At 41.5% G+C, this 19,296-nt stretch overlaps 1 long non-coding RNA gene across 4 annotated transcripts in view; it reads left to right on the forward strand.

Moving 5' to 3' along the window:
• Positions 1-19,296, forward strand: part of LOC120890832 (uncharacterized) — a 73,634-nt gene that overhangs the window by 26,057 nt on the left and 28,281 nt on the right. Inside the window, exon 1 of one of the 4 annotated variants that reach the window (XR_013427917.1) lies at positions 3,865-19,088. The exons of the other annotated variants lie outside the window; for them this stretch is intronic. This is a non-coding gene — a long non-coding RNA (uncharacterized LOC120890832). Of the gene's footprint in view, positions 1-3,864; positions 19,089-19,296 lie in introns of those variants that run through there. 4 annotated transcript variants of the gene reach the window in all.

Here is a 19,296-nt window from a genome sequence, read left to right on the forward strand (position 1 = left end):
ATGGAAGGGGGAGGTCTTCCCTCTTTTATAGCTAAGGTCTACATTCAGCTTTCCCGCATTCCTGTCACATTCCTGTCCTTTGTTCTGTTATCTTGCAATGAGGGAAGGTAGGTGGAAGGCCCAAAGGGTGGGGGACAGGTGGGCTGAAGGAGTAATCTGGTCAGGAAGGGCTTTTGGATTTGCATTTCCTCTTTTGCTGGAAGCTGCTTCATTAACATTTCCTTGGGATGGGCTCCATCATTCTTCTTACTCAATATTAGACCTAATTTACCTAACTACCTATCTTTAAATCTGGCTTCAATATGATACATTAAGTAGTGTTATAAGAAAATCATAGGACAGTTAGTTTCTAGATGTGTTCACATTAAACGCAAATGTCCGAGTTGAGAAAAGACTTTATCACTCATCCTGGTAGAGATGGTGGTGATGTGATTCTTTACTCCCGTTTTCATGTGATAAACTTGATATAACATCAGTTTCAACATTTATTTAGCTTTCCTCAAGAAATCTTCAGTTGTTGGGGGAATCGGATATATTAAATGTCAAAATGAGATTATCATGAGAACAAAATCTACTGAAAAGAGATGGACCTCGACTTGGTAATTAGATAAGACTTAGGGCAGAGATGAGGAAGGTGATATTCTAGAAGGTTAGCAATTTGAGCCTGATGTTGAGCAAATATTTGTTGGCCATATCAACAGAGTTAAGAGTTCATTGATGAGAAGGGTAATGCTAGAAGCAAGAACAAATATGGGCTTCTTTAGTGAATCTAAGCATTTGATTCTTAGGCTGAATTTGCTGTGCTATCACATCTTGACTTTTTTAGTCTAGTACTTGGCTCATAGCAAACATTAAGTAAGTGAGAACTCCTAATACTAATACCTCTATGTTTTCCCCTTACAGGTCAGTTCTCACAAGGTTGGTAAATTCATAACATGATTTCACAGCAAGCATCATATGAACTTTCTTGTTGTTCACAGCAATTCATTTAAGTAACTTGTTGAAAATCTCAGCTAACAGTAGATATAGGTCCTTCAACTTTAAACTCTTTACCCTTCCATATTACAGGTAATTTAAATTCTTGAATGTGTTTGTGCATGATTTATATGCTTTGAATGCCTGAACAGCTTTAATTTACCCATATTATACTTAATGATAGCCTTGCCATAACACCACAATTTTGGGGTAAGGAAAATTAGTTTATTCTGAGGATAAAACCAGGGAATAGAAATCAGAGGAACATCATTATATAGTTATTTTGAATGAGTCCTTTTTCTCCTGTCTAGGAAACAGGAGTAATGTTTAAAACACTTCCATCTTTGGGAATCATATAAATTTTGTGTTTAGGTATGTAAAGGAAAGAAGCTACTGAAGGAAATAAAGAGAGAAGAGGCGGCTCAACAGTACCACAGGTTTATTGGGGACAAACCTGTGGAGGGGCACCCAGTGGAAACTGAGACCCATCTTCTGCTTACAGCCTGGGGTAGTTATAGGGGCTTGAAAGGAGTAGGGAGATTTTTGAGGTTAGGCCATTGCTAGCAGATTGTCAGGGAAGGTCCTTGTGGTTATCACCTCTATTCTTTGAGGTAATCACTGGTTCATGTTGAACCAGGTGTTTTCAGGATTTCAGTCCCAGATAACAATTTCCTTTCTTTGCATAATGATGGAGTATTGTCAGGGCTCAGTCAGTGACCATGAGGTGACTCTTATTCTAAGATGGAGGATATGTTTCAAAAACAACATTGCCTCTGTCAAGTCCTTCCTAATAAAATGCTTTAATTTTTTTTTGCAAATGCTATGTAATCATTGACCATTTTTTTTTTTAATTCTCCTTGACACATTATCTGCTACCACTCTTTATTCTCTTCTTTGAAAGAATTCTTGCTTTTCCTGGAATATACCCTACCAGCGTCCCAAAGTATTTGATCATAGAACACTTCTGAAATCCTGGTGTACTGTTGGAAGCCCAACAGGTTGTCAGGGAAGGGTCCTTGTTCTTTCATCTTTCTCTTAATAGTATTTCTCCTATGGTGCCTCTAGAAATTTGTATCTCCTATGCTTTTAGTTGTGAATAAATGTCTTCCTTAAAGATTCATCTAATACTAGATGATGAAAGAAATTACCATCAAATGCGTTTGAAATTTGCTAATACTTGCTAATTCTGTACAGTTATGTTTAATATCTGACTAGTGTTAAACCAACTTTGGGATTTCTTTAAATTGTCTAATGTTGGTTTGAGGCAGAGAAATTTGAAACCAAGTCTAATCTGTCAGTACACAATAGAATGTGGAGAATTGGGTTCCATTTGACTGTCCCCAAATATGGTTTCATCCCAACATGCACACAGACTGAAGACAGAAAACATATTTGCCATTAAATGAAGCATTACCATCCTTCTTTTAGAGAGAACCTGAGGCTGCTGGGAAATCATGATCCCAGAGTCCTAATAAGGCTGAAATAGTGAACGATAGAAGGACCTCTGGTAAGCCACCAACTTTCCTCGGTGTTGAAGTCTCACTTGTGGAGTGAAGGAACTAGAATGGGTAGTACTATCTCCCTATGGCTGGCTCATCTGCCAAAAAGAAGGACGTTTCTGAATAATTGGCAACTGAGAAAATGAAGTTGTGAAAGGTTTTATTATCATAAGAGTTGAAATTCAAAAATAAAATATAGTATAATATTTAGAGATACTATTTGTTTCTATTAGACGATATTGAGTTGAGATAGTCATATTTGCCTATTAATACTATTTATGATGTTGAATCATCAAATGCAATTTGTTTAGTAAGAATTGAAGACTGGTAGCTGCTTATGCACCTGTGGGTTATCTTGGTTTTGAGGCAGGGGGATTATAAATCTACTTTTTAAGCTGATCTTTCAGGGGTCTCCTGTGCTCATTATACTTTGAGAACCATTTTTTTGTTGTTGTTGTTGTTTGTTTGTTTTCTTTTTTGGTATCGGTGATTGAACTCAGGGGCACTTAACCACTGAGCCACATCCCAAGCCCTATTTTGTATTTTATTTAGAGACAGGGTCTCACTGAGTTGCTTAGCACCTCACTTTTGCTGAGACTGGCTTTGAATTCTTGATCCCCCTGCCTCAAAGCCTCCCAAGCTGCAGGGATTATAGGCATGCACCACCACATCCGTTTTGAGAATCATTGGTTTTATATGTGTATTTTCTTTGACATCTGACCTCAAAGACTTGATTTGTTAAGGGCCCCAATTATCTTGCCCAACATTTCTTCCTTAAAAAAAAAAAAAATACACACACACACACACACACACACACACACACACATATATAGCACACCTGTAATCCCAGCTACTCAGGAGGCTGAGGAGGGAGAATCGAGTTCAAGGCCAGCCTGGGCAATTTAGTAAGACCTCAATTAAAAAAAAAAAAAAAAAAAACAACTAAGCCAGGCCTGGTGGGAAGTGCCAGTAGTCCCAGCTTCTTGGGAGCCTGAGGATGGAAGATTAAGACCAGCCTGGGTAATAATATGGTGAGACCCTGACTCAAACCAAAACAACCCCCAAAACATTTTTTATTATAGATATGTAATTTTATTGCAGCACTTGTGGAATAAGCAGAAAAGTAGAACGAAGAAAAATCATCTCTACTACTCAAAGATAAGTACTTTATCAAAATACATATTGTGGGATTGGGGTTGTTGTTCAGTGCTTGCCTGACAAATGTGAGGCACTGGGTTCGATCTTCAAAACCACATAAAATATAAAGTAAGGGCTGGGGATATAGCTCAGTTGGTAGAGTGCTTCCCTTGAATGCTGGGTTCAATCCCCAGCACCAAAAAAAAAGTATGTGTGAAATATATATATATATATATATATATATGATAAAAAGTAAACAGATTAAATTCACCTTTAAAAAGTATATATTGTTACATGACTATTACTCATAGTGTCATAATAATTGCATATCTTCTTAACACCATAGCAGACATTTCCTCATATTATTAAAAACTTTTTAAGCATTAATAACATTTTTTTTGAGACAGGAACTCATTAAATTGCCCAGACTGACCCTGGACTTTTGATCCTCCTGCCTCAGTCTTCCAAGAGGTGTGTGCCACCACACCAGGCTTTGTATTATTAACATTTTTAAACCAGCATTTTTCTTATGGCTATTCATCATAAAAAAATTAAATATACACAGAAACAGAAAGAAAATAAAGTCCATAACCCACCATCCAAAATAGGATGTGTATTTTTGTCTAAGCTTCCTCCCTCCCTCCCTCCCTCCCTCCCTCCCTCTCTCTCTCTCTCTCTCTCTCTCTCTTTCTTTCTTTCTTTCTTTCTTTCTTGTGGTGCTGGAGATTGAAAATAAGGCCTGGCATGTGCTAGCAAGCACTCTATTACTGAGCTAGCCCTCTAATCCCTGTTGTTGTTTAATCTATATTCCATCTATAATTAATTGTCTTTATTTCCTTTAGGTCTTTTATTTATTTATTTTTATATAACAGCGGAATGCATTACAATTCTTACTACACATATAGAGCACAATTTTTTATATCTCGGTTGTATACACAGCATATTCACACAGTTCGTGTCTTCATACATGTACTTTGGATAATAATGATTATCACATTCCACCATAATTAATTACCCCATGCCCCCTCCCTCCCTTCAGTCCTTATTAGATTAAAATTAGGGGGTTAAGTCGGCAATGCCTAGAGAATGGGGCTTGGACTCCGCCCTCAACCACAGCAGTTCTGTCTTGGTGTATTTTGTTTGTTTGCACATCTTCATAATATTTAGTTTGGACAAAGGACTCGTCCGTCAAAACTTGTTTAAAAATCCTTGGCTTAAATAAATTATAACATTCTTTTCCTCTTATTAGCCCAGAAACCACAGTTCCTCATTTGTTAATAAGAAAGAAGTTTTGCTGGCCTCCTGAAAAGAATCATTACATACTAGGAAAATTTCTACCTCCTTAGTTTCCTTGAAATTTAATCATAGATCCAGCTGTTTCTCTGCAATGTCTTGACATGTAGCATTCAGTTTGTTTGTATTTGTATTTCTTTCTAAGATTTGTTCAGTTCATGCTGAGATTTGCTAGCTGATCATAAAACAGCTCTGTAGTGATGTCATCTTGGAGATTAGGTGGTTGTACTATGAGGTTGGAGTCGGGCCCAAACTTGCCTTTTGGGAGTTTAGTGGAAAAAGGAGCACTGGCAGGTTTCATTTGAACATTCACCATTTAAAAACTGTTTGTTAAGAACAAATTAGGATGCATCTAAAATTTAGTGCATTTGAGCATAAAGAAGAAAAAAAGTATTAAGTACCCATTATGTACAATGGGCTGTGCTAGGGACAGATTTGGGAGAAAAACAAAGACTACACTGTCTTCTCTTAGGGAGTTTGGATCAGAAGTCTAAGAAATAATTAAATTAGCCTAACATTTAGAGGTTCATAAATGTTTGTTTCCTACTGAAAATAAAGAGAACTTATGAGCCATTTTGACCTTGCTGGAAATAAATTTAGTCAGACTTGCTATTTGTGACCTGAATCTGGATTCTTTGTAGTTTATATATTAATGGTGCATTAGATAGAAGGCCAACAATAAATTCTGTAATAACTGTTACCTAGTTATATGTTAGGTAACTTTTTAAATGAAGCAAACTGGCCAAAGAAAGGACACACTTTTGTCTATATACTTTGCAAGTGCTATTCTCTTAATCTAGAACACTTTTCTTCTTGTCAGTGTACTCCCCTTTTCTGTGGTTAGCCAATTTTTTTTTCTTCCATACTGAGGGTCAAACCCCAGGGCCTCCCACATGCTAGGTAAGTGCTCTACCAGTGAGCTACATCTAAAGTTACTTCCCTACCTTTTAAGTTTTGAGATAGGGTCTTGCTAAGTTGCTCAGACTGGCCTTGCCCTTGTGATTCCCCTGCCTCAGCCTCCCTAGTAGCTGGGATTACAAACATGTGTCATGGAGACCAGCTGGTTAACTGATTTTTAAAGTCCCTGTTTAGAGTGTGAATTTTTTGGAAAACACTTTTAAGTCTGGGTTATACATCCCTCTTTTGTGTTTTCCTAAAACATCTTGCCATTAAATGAAGCATTACCATCCTTCTTTTAGAGAGAACCTGAGGCTGCTGGGAAATCATGAGCCCAGTCCTAATAAAGCTGAAATAGTGAACAACAGAAGGACCTCGGGTAAGCCATGAACTTTCCTTGGTGTTGAAGTCTCACTTGTGGAGTGAAGGAACTAGAATGGGTGGTACTATCTCCCTATGGCTGGAGCATAGGAAGCACTTTTACTTTACTGTATCGATCTATTCATTATGGCTGGGGAGAGCTGTGATATGAGGTGAGAGGCAGAGATTTGGAGAGAGACACAGACCCAGGGATGAGGGCCTGGGAGAAGAAAAAGCCCTGCTTTCTGAAGCTGGAGGCTGAGTATTGGGAGCTCAATGTTCTCATACAAGGAGCTGATGTCACAGCTGGACAGTCTGATTGTGTCAGGACAACCTGGAATATATCTTGTTCTGAATCTGGAACTAGTCACGCAGATGACTTCAATTTTATGAGCAATATTATGTATTTTTTCAGTGAAAAAGCCTATTAAAAACAAAAACACAACTTGTCTCTTGATGCCAGAGATTGAAAAAGTTAAACTCTCAGTGTCATCTGAACAGTGGAATTTCCAGAGCACAAGGAAAGAGTGACTTCTTTTTGAAAGTATTTTGAGTCTATAGAGCTGTTGAAAAGGAAGCTTGCATGAGCCACCCAGTTTGGAATACCCCAGGTATGTGGAAGAAGTGGACTGACCACTTCCCACCTGTCGTGCGGCTGTCTCATCCTTAGAGCGGGGATCAGACTTTTATGAGAGCCACTAAAATTCACAGGTGCCTCAGTAGCACTTATTTATACATGCCCACATGGACTTTACAGATCAGATATGTTGTAGCAGGGCAGTCATGAAGTCCCTGCTTAGTCTTGTTCTGCTTTCTGAATATACCAAATTCCTTCCTGGCCTATAGGTTCTTTGCCTCTTTCCTTCCCTTGGGCCCCTTCAAATCCTCTCCCTCTCCCACTGAGCCTTCCCAAGTAACTCTGCTGCTCACTAATCTCCCAGTTTGGGGAAATGTCAAGACATTTGTAATTTGTACTGAAGTGGTCAAGGTAGGACTATATGACGCCTCTGACATCAGCTTGTGAGGCCCTTCACCTGCTTTTGTCAGTTTCCTAAGCTTGCCATACTTCATCTCACTTAATTTCTCTAAGCCATCAGTTTCCAAAATGTAAAAGAAGACTTGAGTAGAACCCCTGTGGTAAGGGGTGAGGCATTTACCAAAGAAATGGATGTAGCTGCTGGGCATGGTGCCTGACACACACCAGCCCTCCTAGGCTAGTTCTGCATAACAGAGTTTCAGAAGTCACCCTTTGCCCCTGGGTCTCATGGTGTTCCCCTTGTGATGCTGGCATTGGATGTGGCCTTATTATACAATGAAGTTAGTAATCTAGTGTGTATGTCCTTCCATAATGGGGAGGATCCCTGCTGGGATACAGAATAGAATGTGCTAGAGCAGTTTAATCACAAGCTTATTTATTAACCAAAGCAGGGAAAGTTTGGCTGAGACCCTAACTGGCATTTGGGTCCTTAGTCTTTATTTACCTTATTGCCTGCTTCCTCTTGGTCCTGTAGGTTTTTCTTAATGCAAGAAATGAAGCCAACCCAAACACAATGATGAGAGCTGGCAGGGGTGGCTGGGGACCATCCTCCTCATTCCATTATGACATGTCCTAATAGTGCTCCTAGGTTCTTGGTACTGACTCCTCCTTCTCCTTGGCCCCAGGAAGGCTGCAGAGATTTTTTATGAGATTAAAAAATTAACTATTCTGGCCAGGTGCAGTGGCGCACGCCTATAATCATAGCGGCTTGGGAGGCTGAGGCAGGAGGATTTCAAAGCCAGCCTCAGCAAAAGTGAGGTGCTAAGCAACTCAATGAGACCTTGTCTCTAAATAAAATACAAAAGAGGGCTGGGGATGTGGCTCAGTGGCCGAGTGCCCCTGAATTCAATCCCTGGTACCCCCTTCCCAAAATGAACTATTCCAAAGGTTTCACTATAAGGAAACCAAAACTGATTAGGGTAGAGAAGTGGCATCTCAGTCAGTACTTTGAATTTGGGCTGCCTGGTCTCTGAGCTTTACTGTCAGAGATGAAAGAAACAGCAATGTGAGCTGTGGGGCTTCTTGGGCTTGTGTCTGCCACTGTGGTCGGAGACGGGCCAGTCTTTGCACGGGAATTTTTATTTTTACAATTGAGTTCTCAATTGTTCAATCAAAAGTAGCTGGAACTATGAGGTGGTGGGTGGGGTTACATGAAAAAACCTGAATTCTGGGCTATGGGATCAGGATTTAGTCTTGATATAAGCCCAGTGACAATAGGGCATGGGAAAATTCTTTTGAAAACATAAACCCCTTTGATCTGGGCCAGGCATTCCCAGACTAAGAGTTGCTAACATTTGCTAACCACTCACTGTGTACTAAGCAGGCCCTGTGCTGCGTTTGACAAGCATTTTTTAACTTAGTCTCATAACAGCCCTTCAGGGTGGGTATTCTATTCCCACTCTACAGACTCAAAACTGAGATGCTGAGAGCTTGGTAACTGGCCCAAAGTCAAATAACTAGAAATCGGCAAAATTGGAACTTGAACCCAGGTCTGACTGATGCCAAGGTCTATCCGTGTAGAATAGAGGAGAAAAGTCATCATACTCCTCTTCTCTCCACTCAGTGAAATCATTGAAAACAGTTGTGTTCCATTTGCCCTTATAGCATAGTTGACTGCCTTCCAACTCCAGTATCTGAGGAAGCAGCATGGATTTCGGAAGAATCTGAGAGGCAGGCTCCAGGTTGGGGACACAGCCCAGCAACATGGAATTGATTATGGCCTGATCTTCGTAGAAATAAGATACAAACCAATACCTGTACTGTGGCAAATGGGCGTGGGGAAGCAAGCGTCCTCATCAATGGAAATGTACCTGCTCAGTCTGGATTTGCCTGTTTGTAGAAACCAACAACTGTAAAGGCCTTTGTTGAGACTTCTGCCCTGTGACCCAGAGGGAGAAAGTTTGTTTTGGGCAGGAATGTTTGGGTTGGGCTGTATCCAGGGCTGAGGTCAAGGTTGGGTACAACCCAGCCTATGTGCTTTTCAGATTAGTTGGCTTTTCTTTTACCTGCCCCCTCTCAGGGTTTTAGCCAGCATCTAACCCAACCCTTTAAAGGCTCCGGTAACATCCAGGCCTGCGAGATGGCAGAATGTGCTCAAAGTTGCAGTTTGGCTTAGAGTTGGAGCTAGAACTGCAGTACCCTGGTGCATTTCCTTTACCCTGCCAGGCCTTGTAACCCCTACTTGTTTCTGGCAAATTGACACGTTGAGAGCTTTGGGTGAGGGAATCTACATTCTCGGTGTCTTCTGCTGGCGCTTTCCTGTTTTTGTGTTAAAGTTTCTCTTTTAGGAAGAGAAATTTTAGTAGGTGTGGCTATTTGTTGCATTTTTGCCTCCTTTTGTTCCCTGGGAACTGTGTGGTGATTGTGGGTGAGCAAGTGAGAGTGCAGCCCATGGATGCTCTGTGCCTGACCTGATAAGGGTGCCTGAAGGGGTCGGCCAGACCAGCAGGTTACTCATTCAGCCAGTGTTTGTTAAGCTTTTGCCCAGAACTAGAGGCAACTGTGGTAAATACTACAGCTCTTGCCAACAAGAAGAGCCAACAGTCTGGTGGGGACACATGACACACAGTCAGGCAACCATTCTACAGTGAGGCTTCTTCAGCTGGCCTCAGGGTGTTCCAGAAGCAGTGCTGATGGTATCTAACCCAGGGCTGCTCAGGGAGGATTCTACTGGGAATACTTAGGGAGCTGGAAACCAAAAAAATATGCTGTGGGACAGGTGTAGGTTGAGAAGCCCCAGATTAGAGAGCACATCACACCTAGTTTAGGGCCTGGAGCAAGAGCTGGAAGAGGGGCACAGGATAGAGGGGAAAGCAGAACCAGGTCATGTGTGTCTCAATGAAGACTTGGACATTTTCATGAGAGCAGCAGGGCCTGAGACCTTGGTCCTATCTCTTTCTTTTAATCTAAGCATGTGAGAGAGACAAACTGAATCCAAGGTGAATCCACAAAGTCACAAAGTCTAAGAGCTCTGGGAGCATGACCTCTAGGCCAGAGATAATAGCTAACCTTGGACCTTCACAGTGAACACCAAACCAGCTTTTGACTTTCGCATGATTCAGTTTCAGAAACTGGAGCAAGGGAAGCTCTGGGGCATCCTTCTGGGGTATCCTTCTGCTCCTGTCCATAGGTTTGGACAGGAAGTAACTAGATGGCATTACTTGGGACTAATGTTGTCACCAGCCATGCTGTAGAGAAGGATTCAGACCTTGAAAGCTAATGCCACATCTTGTGTAGCTTTTAGTTTTTCTAAACAGGACTATCTTCTTCTAAGTTTTTATTATGAAAGTAATAAAAATTATTTAAAAGTTAAACAGCCCAGAAGTACATACAATAGAAAGAATTTCCTGCCTCCTCTCATAATCTTACTTTCCCTCCCACAAAACATTATCTTTCCAGATTCTAAAAGATATGTATATGTATACATTTCCTGTAGTACTGTCCTTCACCCAAGTAAAAACAGGCCCTCAGGATTCTCAAAATGTCCCCCAGTTTTTCCTGGAAGTCCCTAAGATGGTGTGTTAAGTGTCCACATGCCTATGTGTTGGATGTAGCTCCGCATAGTGACTTCTCTGATTCTCTTCCCCCATCTTGTTCCCACTCCTGTGTGTCTGAGGTTCACAGAGCTTGGAGGAGTTCATGGAGGTCAAACACTAACACCATGCCCCAGGTACTGTCTCCAGCTATCTTCTCCTCTCCAGGCTTTGGTAGGCAGAGTGAGATGCTGGGTTTCAGGCAGAAGTGGGGAGAGGGCCTCTCTTCATTGTGTGTGAGTAACCTTTGTCATCTGAGTCCCTCAAGCTGCTCTACTTAGATCCTGAGTCTCAGGGGGTTTCTACTGAATCTCCTTTCAGCTTCTGATGGATTGTCTCATCTAAAAAGCCCAATAGGATTATTTTGAAAGCTTTTAGATTATAATAGAAACCAAACAAATTGGTGTTCCTCCTATTTCTATTGTGTGCTTTAAGCCTTCTCTGATTGCAGTAGGAGGTTTCAGAGTTACAGCTTTTGCAACATGATTATTGAAGCAAGGGGCAGTCAGAATTCATAAGCTAAGATGGCAGTTTGAGAAGAAGGAGGACTCAACTTACCCTTCTGCATACACTCTCTGAAAGGAGCCAACCAGGTGCACCAGAGTTCTTCATGTGGCTGTGAAGACAAAGGGCAGCCCAGCTGGCTGAGTGTCTGTGTGTGTGTGTGTGTGTGTGTGAATACATTGATTTTCTGAAACTCATCTCAGCTACTTGCTGTCTGTAAGCTCATTCAGATCTTTGATTGGGGTCTCTGGGGTTTCCAAGTGGAGGTCACTTGGGAAGTGTATGGCAGGAAGGGTATGGCAGGAGGCCCCTGACCTTTGGTTCTGGTCTTAATGGTAGCAGTATCAATGTGCGAGGAGACATCCTAGGTGAGTACACCACCTGAGCAGTAACTAGGGTTTTTGTTGTCATTTTTGATTATACTAGGTAGGAATTCTTTATCATAAAATTGAGAAATAGCCATGTCTCTGGGCAAAGAAGCAAGCCAGGAATCACAGGTATGATAGGATGGAAAGAAAATGTGTTGAAAAGAATATAGGAGCTAGTGGCGACAGATATGGGCAAATCTCAATTCTGCCCTTTACCAGTTATATGATCTTGAATCTGTGCAATTCATAATCTTTTTAATTAGAGTTTTGGTACTGATATGTAGAATTAATTGACATGAAATGCATTTCATCTGTGTTAACACTCCTGACATGTCTGTTCTTATTTTTGAAAAAGTAGGTATATGATGGGCAAACATACCACTTTGATAACTAATTAAAGACTTGTTTTATTTAAAACCAATGTGTAGATCTTAATGTTCTCTGGTAATTTCAGGTTTCTTCATCCCAGCTCTAAATGGTTGATGACAACATTCACCAGTTGGGCATGAAGGTGCTTGGCCAGTTAACACTCAGCCAACCACTTAGCTCTTCCTTTCAACGAGCTGTAATTATGCCATTGCTATATTTCTTTAGAATGGTACCCTTGATATCCATCTCTTCATACTTTCATCAAAACATTGAAAGCTGATTCCACTGACCATGGTGATTATATACCTGTAATCCCAGCACCTTGGGAGCCTAAGGCAGTATGATTACAAGTTTAAGGTCAGCCCTCAGCAACTGAGGGTCAACTTAATGAGACCCTGTCTCAAAAGTAAAAAAAGACATAATTTTTAAACAAAAGATTGGGGTTAACTGTGATTGTAATTCAGTGGTAAAGCTGGGTTAAATCCTGAGTACAAAAAAAAAAAAAAGTTGATTCTGAGAAACTTCTTTTTAATTATAAATATTTTTTATACCTGTGTTGAAACTTACCCTGCAACTAATGATATCAGATTGGTATTTCTTAAATATTTTAGGCATCAACTACATACTCACAATGACATTAGATAACACACCAAAACTATGTTTAAATGTTTATGGCCTAGAAACTGACAGGTAGCCTGACATAGAAGGACCAAATGTAGGAATTAAATCATCTCCTATGGCTATTTACAGCATCTGAATATGAATATTTTCCCATTTTCTTCTCCAGATCCTTCTGGTAACTACCGGATAGTCAACAGGCATAATCTCATCAAGTACCAGTCAGGATCCAGCTGGTGAAGGGGCAATCCTTTTAAGAATAAAAATTTAAAAATCAGGGAAGTAGTCAGGAAACAAATGGCCCCATCAAAGCAGCTGGTGAAGAGGTGGCTGTGGATCTGAGGTGTTAACATATTGGTTAGAAGCTGAAAGGGAGTTCCAACCCATCCATAGGGAGGCCTCTTGCTCATTTTAGACCTGCTTATCTGAGTGTAGGAAGCCAGAATTTCCTGCCTCCTGAAATACACTCAAAACATCCTTCTTGCCCAACTCTGAGATTGTAGAATGTGAAACAAAATGTCACTCTCTAGCATTGCCTGAATCTTGGAGAGATGAAACTTTTGCTGTGGAAGAGGCATGGTAAGAGGAGACAGGTGCTGGATACCCAAAGGGGTGAGACCCTGGGGTGGATTTAGGTGTGAGCAACAGGTAGGATGAGCATCACCTGCCTTCTGTGCTATCAGCCAGCTCCAGTTGGCCTGAGTTTCTTAGCATTCTCAGAACCACTGGGTTGTAAGAAGGAAGTTTCTGCAAAAATCTAGCTTAATGGATTGGGCAGTTTTAAAAAATGAGTGTCAAGCTCTTAGTTAGAATGTCATTATTGTAGCCAACATAAAATAATAATCAATGTATTCTTCACCGTTGGCTGCAGGAAACAGGGCTACACTAATGAGTGGGTTCAGCTCTCTGAGGTGACATAATTGGCATTTCAATTAAATAGTTTCATGGCCTATACCCAAGTCCTCCCTGGGCCTCTGTTAACCAAGTGGGCACCGGTTCTGTCCTGCCAGGAGCTCCTGCAGCCCTAACTAGACTAGACAGGGATCTGATCCAAGCTCCATCCCCCAGTAGAGCCTGTGTCCTTCAGAACCTCAAGACCTTCAGTAGCTCTAGGGCCCCAAAGCTTACATTCATAATTCATACCATTCACTGCCCCTGCCTTTTGGGCTATACAATGCCCAAAGCCAAACAGTTCAGGACCACTCATTCATAGCCTCCCAAGGGCATCTCTTATTAGCAGACTCACTGTCGGAGTCAACTATGAGCCTTGAAGCCCCTGGGCAACAAAGGGTTACAGGATTATCAAAGGATTAGGGTGCTTTGCTGAGTGAGCACATGTGGAATACTTTCTGCCAGAGAGATTTTTCTGAAACAGATCTGATCCTTCTGCCCCTTTAGGGCTTCATATCTCCTACATCTGGGTTTGGAAAAGTGTTGCCCAGCCCTCCTCTCATCAGACTCATGGTGGGGGAATACGAAAATGCAAATCCCTGAGTTCACTCCCTTGACCTACTGAAACCAAATTTCTGCATTCAGGGTTTAGAAACCTAAAATTATAACAAGCTCCCCCAGTGATTCTTATGCTTACTAAAGTTTAAGAATCAAAGCACACCACAGGATACACCACAGCCTGCTTAGCCTGGAGTCCAAGGCCTACCAGGATATGGCTCTGTCACTATCTTGTCTTCTTCCCTGGAAGAACCTACTTAGCCCAAGTGATTGTGGTCAGCAGGCTGAGGTACTCCATGCTGTATAGAATAGCAGTGCCCAGTCTGGAATCACTCCATTTTATAAAGCAGCAGTTTACCCTGAGTTACTCTGTTTTGAGTGCAAGTGCCAAGGCAGAGTGACTTGGTAACCTCTCTGGACAAATTGGTAACCACCAGCTGTTGGATATCTAGAACTTTCTGAAAAGAATAACCCTCAGCTGCACAGCACAATCATAAGGCATGAACTGATGAGCAAATTAATTGTGCTAATAAGAAAAGACCATCTGTAAACTTGGTGAATTAAATCGGAGGCACACAGATGCATGGGCATCTCAAACACATACTAGGGAAACCAGGCCTGTGAGTTTATCAGACACACCAGACCATCAACTGATGCAACCCCCTCAATTGAAACACATAATAGGAAGGGCACCTAAGGCAGGGGTACATTGGCACACACTGTCCCCTTATCACAGTGAATGCTGCACAAGGTTCACAGGCTACAAACTTTCAACTCTTTAAAAAATTAATTATTTGTTCTAATTAGGTCTATATGACAGCAGAAAGCATTTTGATTCATTGTACACAATTGAAGCACAACTTTTCTTTTCTTTGGCTGTACCTGATGTAGTGTTATACCATACATGCAGTCTTACATGTACCTAGAGTAATGATACCATCACATTCCACCATCTTTCCTCTATCTATGTTCCCTCCCCTCTCTTTCCTCCCCTTTGCCCAATCACAGTTCCTCCATTTTTCCCATGCCTCCCCCATTATGGATTGGCATCTAGTTATCAGAACATTTGGCTTTTGTTTTTTGGGGATTGGCTTATTTTGCTTAGTGTGATATTCTGCAGTTCCATCCATTTATCTGCAAATGCCATGATTTTATTGTCTTTCAACACTGAGTAGTATTTCATTGTGTATATATGCCACAGTTTCTATCCATTCATCTATTGAAGGGCATCTAGGTTGGTTCTACAGATTAGTTATTGTGAATTGAGCTGCTATAAACATTGATGTGGCTGTGTCCCTGTAGTATGCTGATTTTAAGTCCTTTGGGTATAGACCGAGGAGTAGGATAGCTGGGTCAAATGGTGGTTCCACTCCAAGAAATACTCCCAACTTTTTCCTGGGACTTCAGCTAAGCTCCATCTCCTTTCTTGTGTGGCCTACTTGAAAGCTGCCTGCTGTGGGGACTTTCCCCTGAACAGCTCTGCATCCTGAGTCCTTAGGGCCAATTCTTAATTTTATCTGACCACGGGGAGTGATTCTTTTGCATTTTTTTTCAATTGCCTCATAATATTTGTTTATTTATTTATTTGCAGTTGGTTTGTTTGAATGAAGAGATACTACAAAAGGTTTATATAACTTCATTTTCTTTTAGGTAGGCCTTTCCTCCCCCTACCTATGCCTTCTAAAAAACTGGGTCATATATCCTACAGAGTTTTCCACAGTTTAAAATTAGCTGACTCTTTTGCATTTTTATTTGCTCTCTGCCTTTTCTTGTGGTGCAAGCTCTTGAAGCTCTGTGGTCACTGTTAACTCTTTCTTAGCTTTTCAGTAAATTATATATCATTGTGTAAAGTTGATGTCTGAGTTGAGTGTTATAAATACTAGTAATTAATATTGAAATGGAATAGAAGAACCTGTGATTGCCCTGCTCATGGCTACCAAGTGAACCATGAGTATTTGGTGAACTAATGGCATTGAACATGATGTAGCATGTGAATTTATTTTTAGACAATAAATTCTAACATTGTGGAAAGATACAAATGTGTTCTGTCTGTATTAATGGTGAAGCTCACTCACAACACTGATGCACCTCTCAGAACTTGCCAGGTTGTTTCTGTCTCTTACTCCCATGCCACTCCTTGTTTAGAACACTCTCCTACTATATTGCCCTTTCTTCCCTCTTCCTTGCTATTCTTTTGTTCAAAAATTAGCTTAGTCACGGCTCCTTTGGGTTGGGCATTCGTCCTCCACTTGCCTCTTAGTGGTACAAACACTAAATCATGACATCTGGGTATTTGTCTTTCTCCCACTGGACTGTAAGCCCCACAGAACCGGAACCATGTCTTGTGCTTGGTTCCCTAGTGCATACTGTGCTTCTTGGCCCTCAGTTGGAGCTCAGAAACGGTAGGGAATAAAGTTCTTAAGTTAGAGATAGCAGAATTTTGAGTGCAGTTGAGTATGTGTCCTTAACAAAACCTGAATGAGAGTGCTCTTAAATTCTGACCTCAGAACAGGGATTACTAAAGAAGAATGAATCTGGGCTATGAGATTAACCATGTACATTTTAATGGAGATTAAATTAGGTGTAATAAATAGGACAAATTACAAATAGAGGTATAATCACAGGGTGGTCCTTTTCTAACTTCAAAAGCACACTGTGGGGAAAGGTGCTGGGGTCAGACTGAGGGGAATTTGGATGTGTGAGCTGCAGCTGGAAGTGGGGGCTGAAATAAAGAAAGTTATCTTGCCCCAGAACCTCCAAGGAAAGAGGAAGCAAGGGCCTGAGTCAACAGTGGCAGGTCAACCAAGGGTCAGTGCTGCCAAGATCGAATAACCACAACAAGTCCTACAGGCAGTGACTGGAGTTGTGGCCACAAACAGCACCATCACTGAGGGTCAGGAGCCAGGCAAAACTGAACGGGGCTGGGCTTTGTGGCTCAGACCTGTAATCCTAGCGGCTTGGGAGGCAGAGGAAGGAGGATAGCAAATTCAAAGCCAGCCTCAGAAACTGGCTGTCTCAAAATAAAAAATAAAAGAGGCTGGAGATGTGGCTCAGTGGTTAAGCACCCCTGGGTTCAACAACAGCAGCAACCCAACAAAAACCAAAACTTGGCTGAGAGTGGTGAAGAATTTGGAAAGGCAGGGCTGGCACTACTCTCCAGGAGATCTTCGGCCAGCTTGGAAGGCCTTGTCTAGGACTGTCCAGTAAAGGGTAGCTGTGACTGAGGGATCCATAGCAACATAAATATGGGAGTGTGGCTGTCTGGGCCTGGGGCCCAGGACCCCCTTGATAAAATTCTTACCAACCTCCTTTGTGACTGTGATTGACAAAGGCCTCCTGTGGTTTTAAAGAAGTCTATCATCTCTCTTTCTTCTCTTACTAACCATAAATGGCCCCTTCTTTAACTTTTGCTTTCTCAAAATGAAGTTAGAAGATGAAATGGTGGGCATATGAGTTGGCATGTTTGAAACTTTATCTAAAAGCTAGGAATCTTTTTCTGATGGAAGAACAGTGTCCCTAAATGCCCAACTCCTTTACTTTCACAGGCCTTTCAACCTTAACCAAACAAGAAGCCAGTGTCTGGCCTCCCTGTATGAACTGAGGCTGCTCCCAGAGGTCCAGGAGTATCAGCACCAGAGGGTTTATTCCCATGCATCAGGCCTCATGTTTCTTTAGCTTTCTAAAGTTCTTAGTCTTATTTTTCCAGCTTGGTTTCTATCTGCCATTCTTTTCACCTCCGAAGGTTAAACAAAACACATTTATTCATTGGACTTGTCATGGAACCCTGCTGGTGTGGTGAATGGTGAAGGCAATTGCCCTGTTCCTGCAGCCTCTGTCCTGAGTGCTGGGTGCTGCAGGGGGCAGGGGCGTCTCTGCTGGGGAGGTATACACCTGATTCCATGGAGGGGAACCCTAGAGGGCCACACCAGGGCTCTGTGCAGGTGGCTTCAGCATTATTTCAACCTTATTATCCCTCCTGCCCTGTGGTCCCAAGGTTTGTTTTTCACTAGTGCAGTAATCACTGCCCAAGAGATTCCATTCCCTCCTTCTAGCTCTTTGGCTGTAAGTGTAGAAACACTGTGCCTTTGAGTAAAGAGTCTGACAAGTGTACACATGCAGCTCTGGCTTTTGTTCCATTCCTTTCTGCTTCTCTGGCTGCCCTTTTTCATTAAAAGGGAGAGAAGTGTGAACAGGGGCTGAAGACAGGACTGGGCCATTAGGATTTGAGCCTGATCCTGGCTCTGGCATTGAGTTTCCCTCTTCCCCTAGGCTAGTTCCTGAAACATTCACTTTTTTATTGGCTCTCCGAGTAGCTCAGGTTGTTTCTTGAACATGCTCAATATTGTCAAAAACATTAAATCTTTAAAATACCTTCTCAATGGTACAGCTGCATCCTTTGATGAATTCCAAATTCATTTCTGTCCCTCTCTGGTTTTGTAAGTTCCAGGGTTCAGGTATCCCAGTTAACCTCTACCCAAACAGTTTCAAGTATCTGGACAACTTTTCATGGAAAAAAAAGGAATATCAGTTATAGACATTCATTAATTATAGCTGTTTAAAAAATTCACAAGCAAATCCAAGTAGAATGTGGTTTTGAAAGCCAAGGCCCATTGCCAAAGGAAGATTGTGTGAGTGAATTCCTGCTGTTGGTCATGTGCTGTGTTATGCAACATCTGATCCTTGATCCCTGGATGTTAGCTAGTGAGTAGCTAGTTAGTTTATGGGTCTAAAATGCCCTGGGAACTGTTTGTAACCTTGGTGGGAATCAGATGATTCTATGGAGTTATAATTCTGCTTTGTAAATAGTCACTTGTCCTGATCCATCTGACATAATCCAGCTGTTTTTCAGGTCTGGTAATCTTGCTTTCTGTGTCTCCTAGAGAAAGTATCCTGAATGGGTCAGTGAGGAGCCCATCCCAAGCTTGCAGGAAGGATTCCTGGTCCTCCTATCATCTGTATATCTAACAAGGTGTTTCCTATGCAAGGTTCCAGCTTGCTCTTTTGAGGAAATTTAACTTACTAGACAGCTTAATGAAAAGAAAGACCATAGGTAATTAAATTAATAAAATTGAATTGAGCAGAAAAAATTTCATGAATCAGCACTGAGGACCAAAAGCACTTCAGATAGCTCCATTCCACAATGTGTGCAGGGAATATTTACAGCCAGAAAGCAGAAGGGACACATAGGAATAGCCTGATTGGTTACAGTTAGCATTTACCTAATTTGGACTTGTTTTGTCAGTTTGCAGTCTCTGATT

Source organism: Ictidomys tridecemlineatus, chromosome 11 (assembly GCF_052094955.1).
Source record: "Ictidomys tridecemlineatus isolate mIctTri1 chromosome 11, mIctTri1.hap1, whole genome shotgun sequence".
Taxonomy (NCBI): Eukaryota; Metazoa; Chordata; class Mammalia; order Rodentia; family Sciuridae; genus Ictidomys; species Ictidomys tridecemlineatus.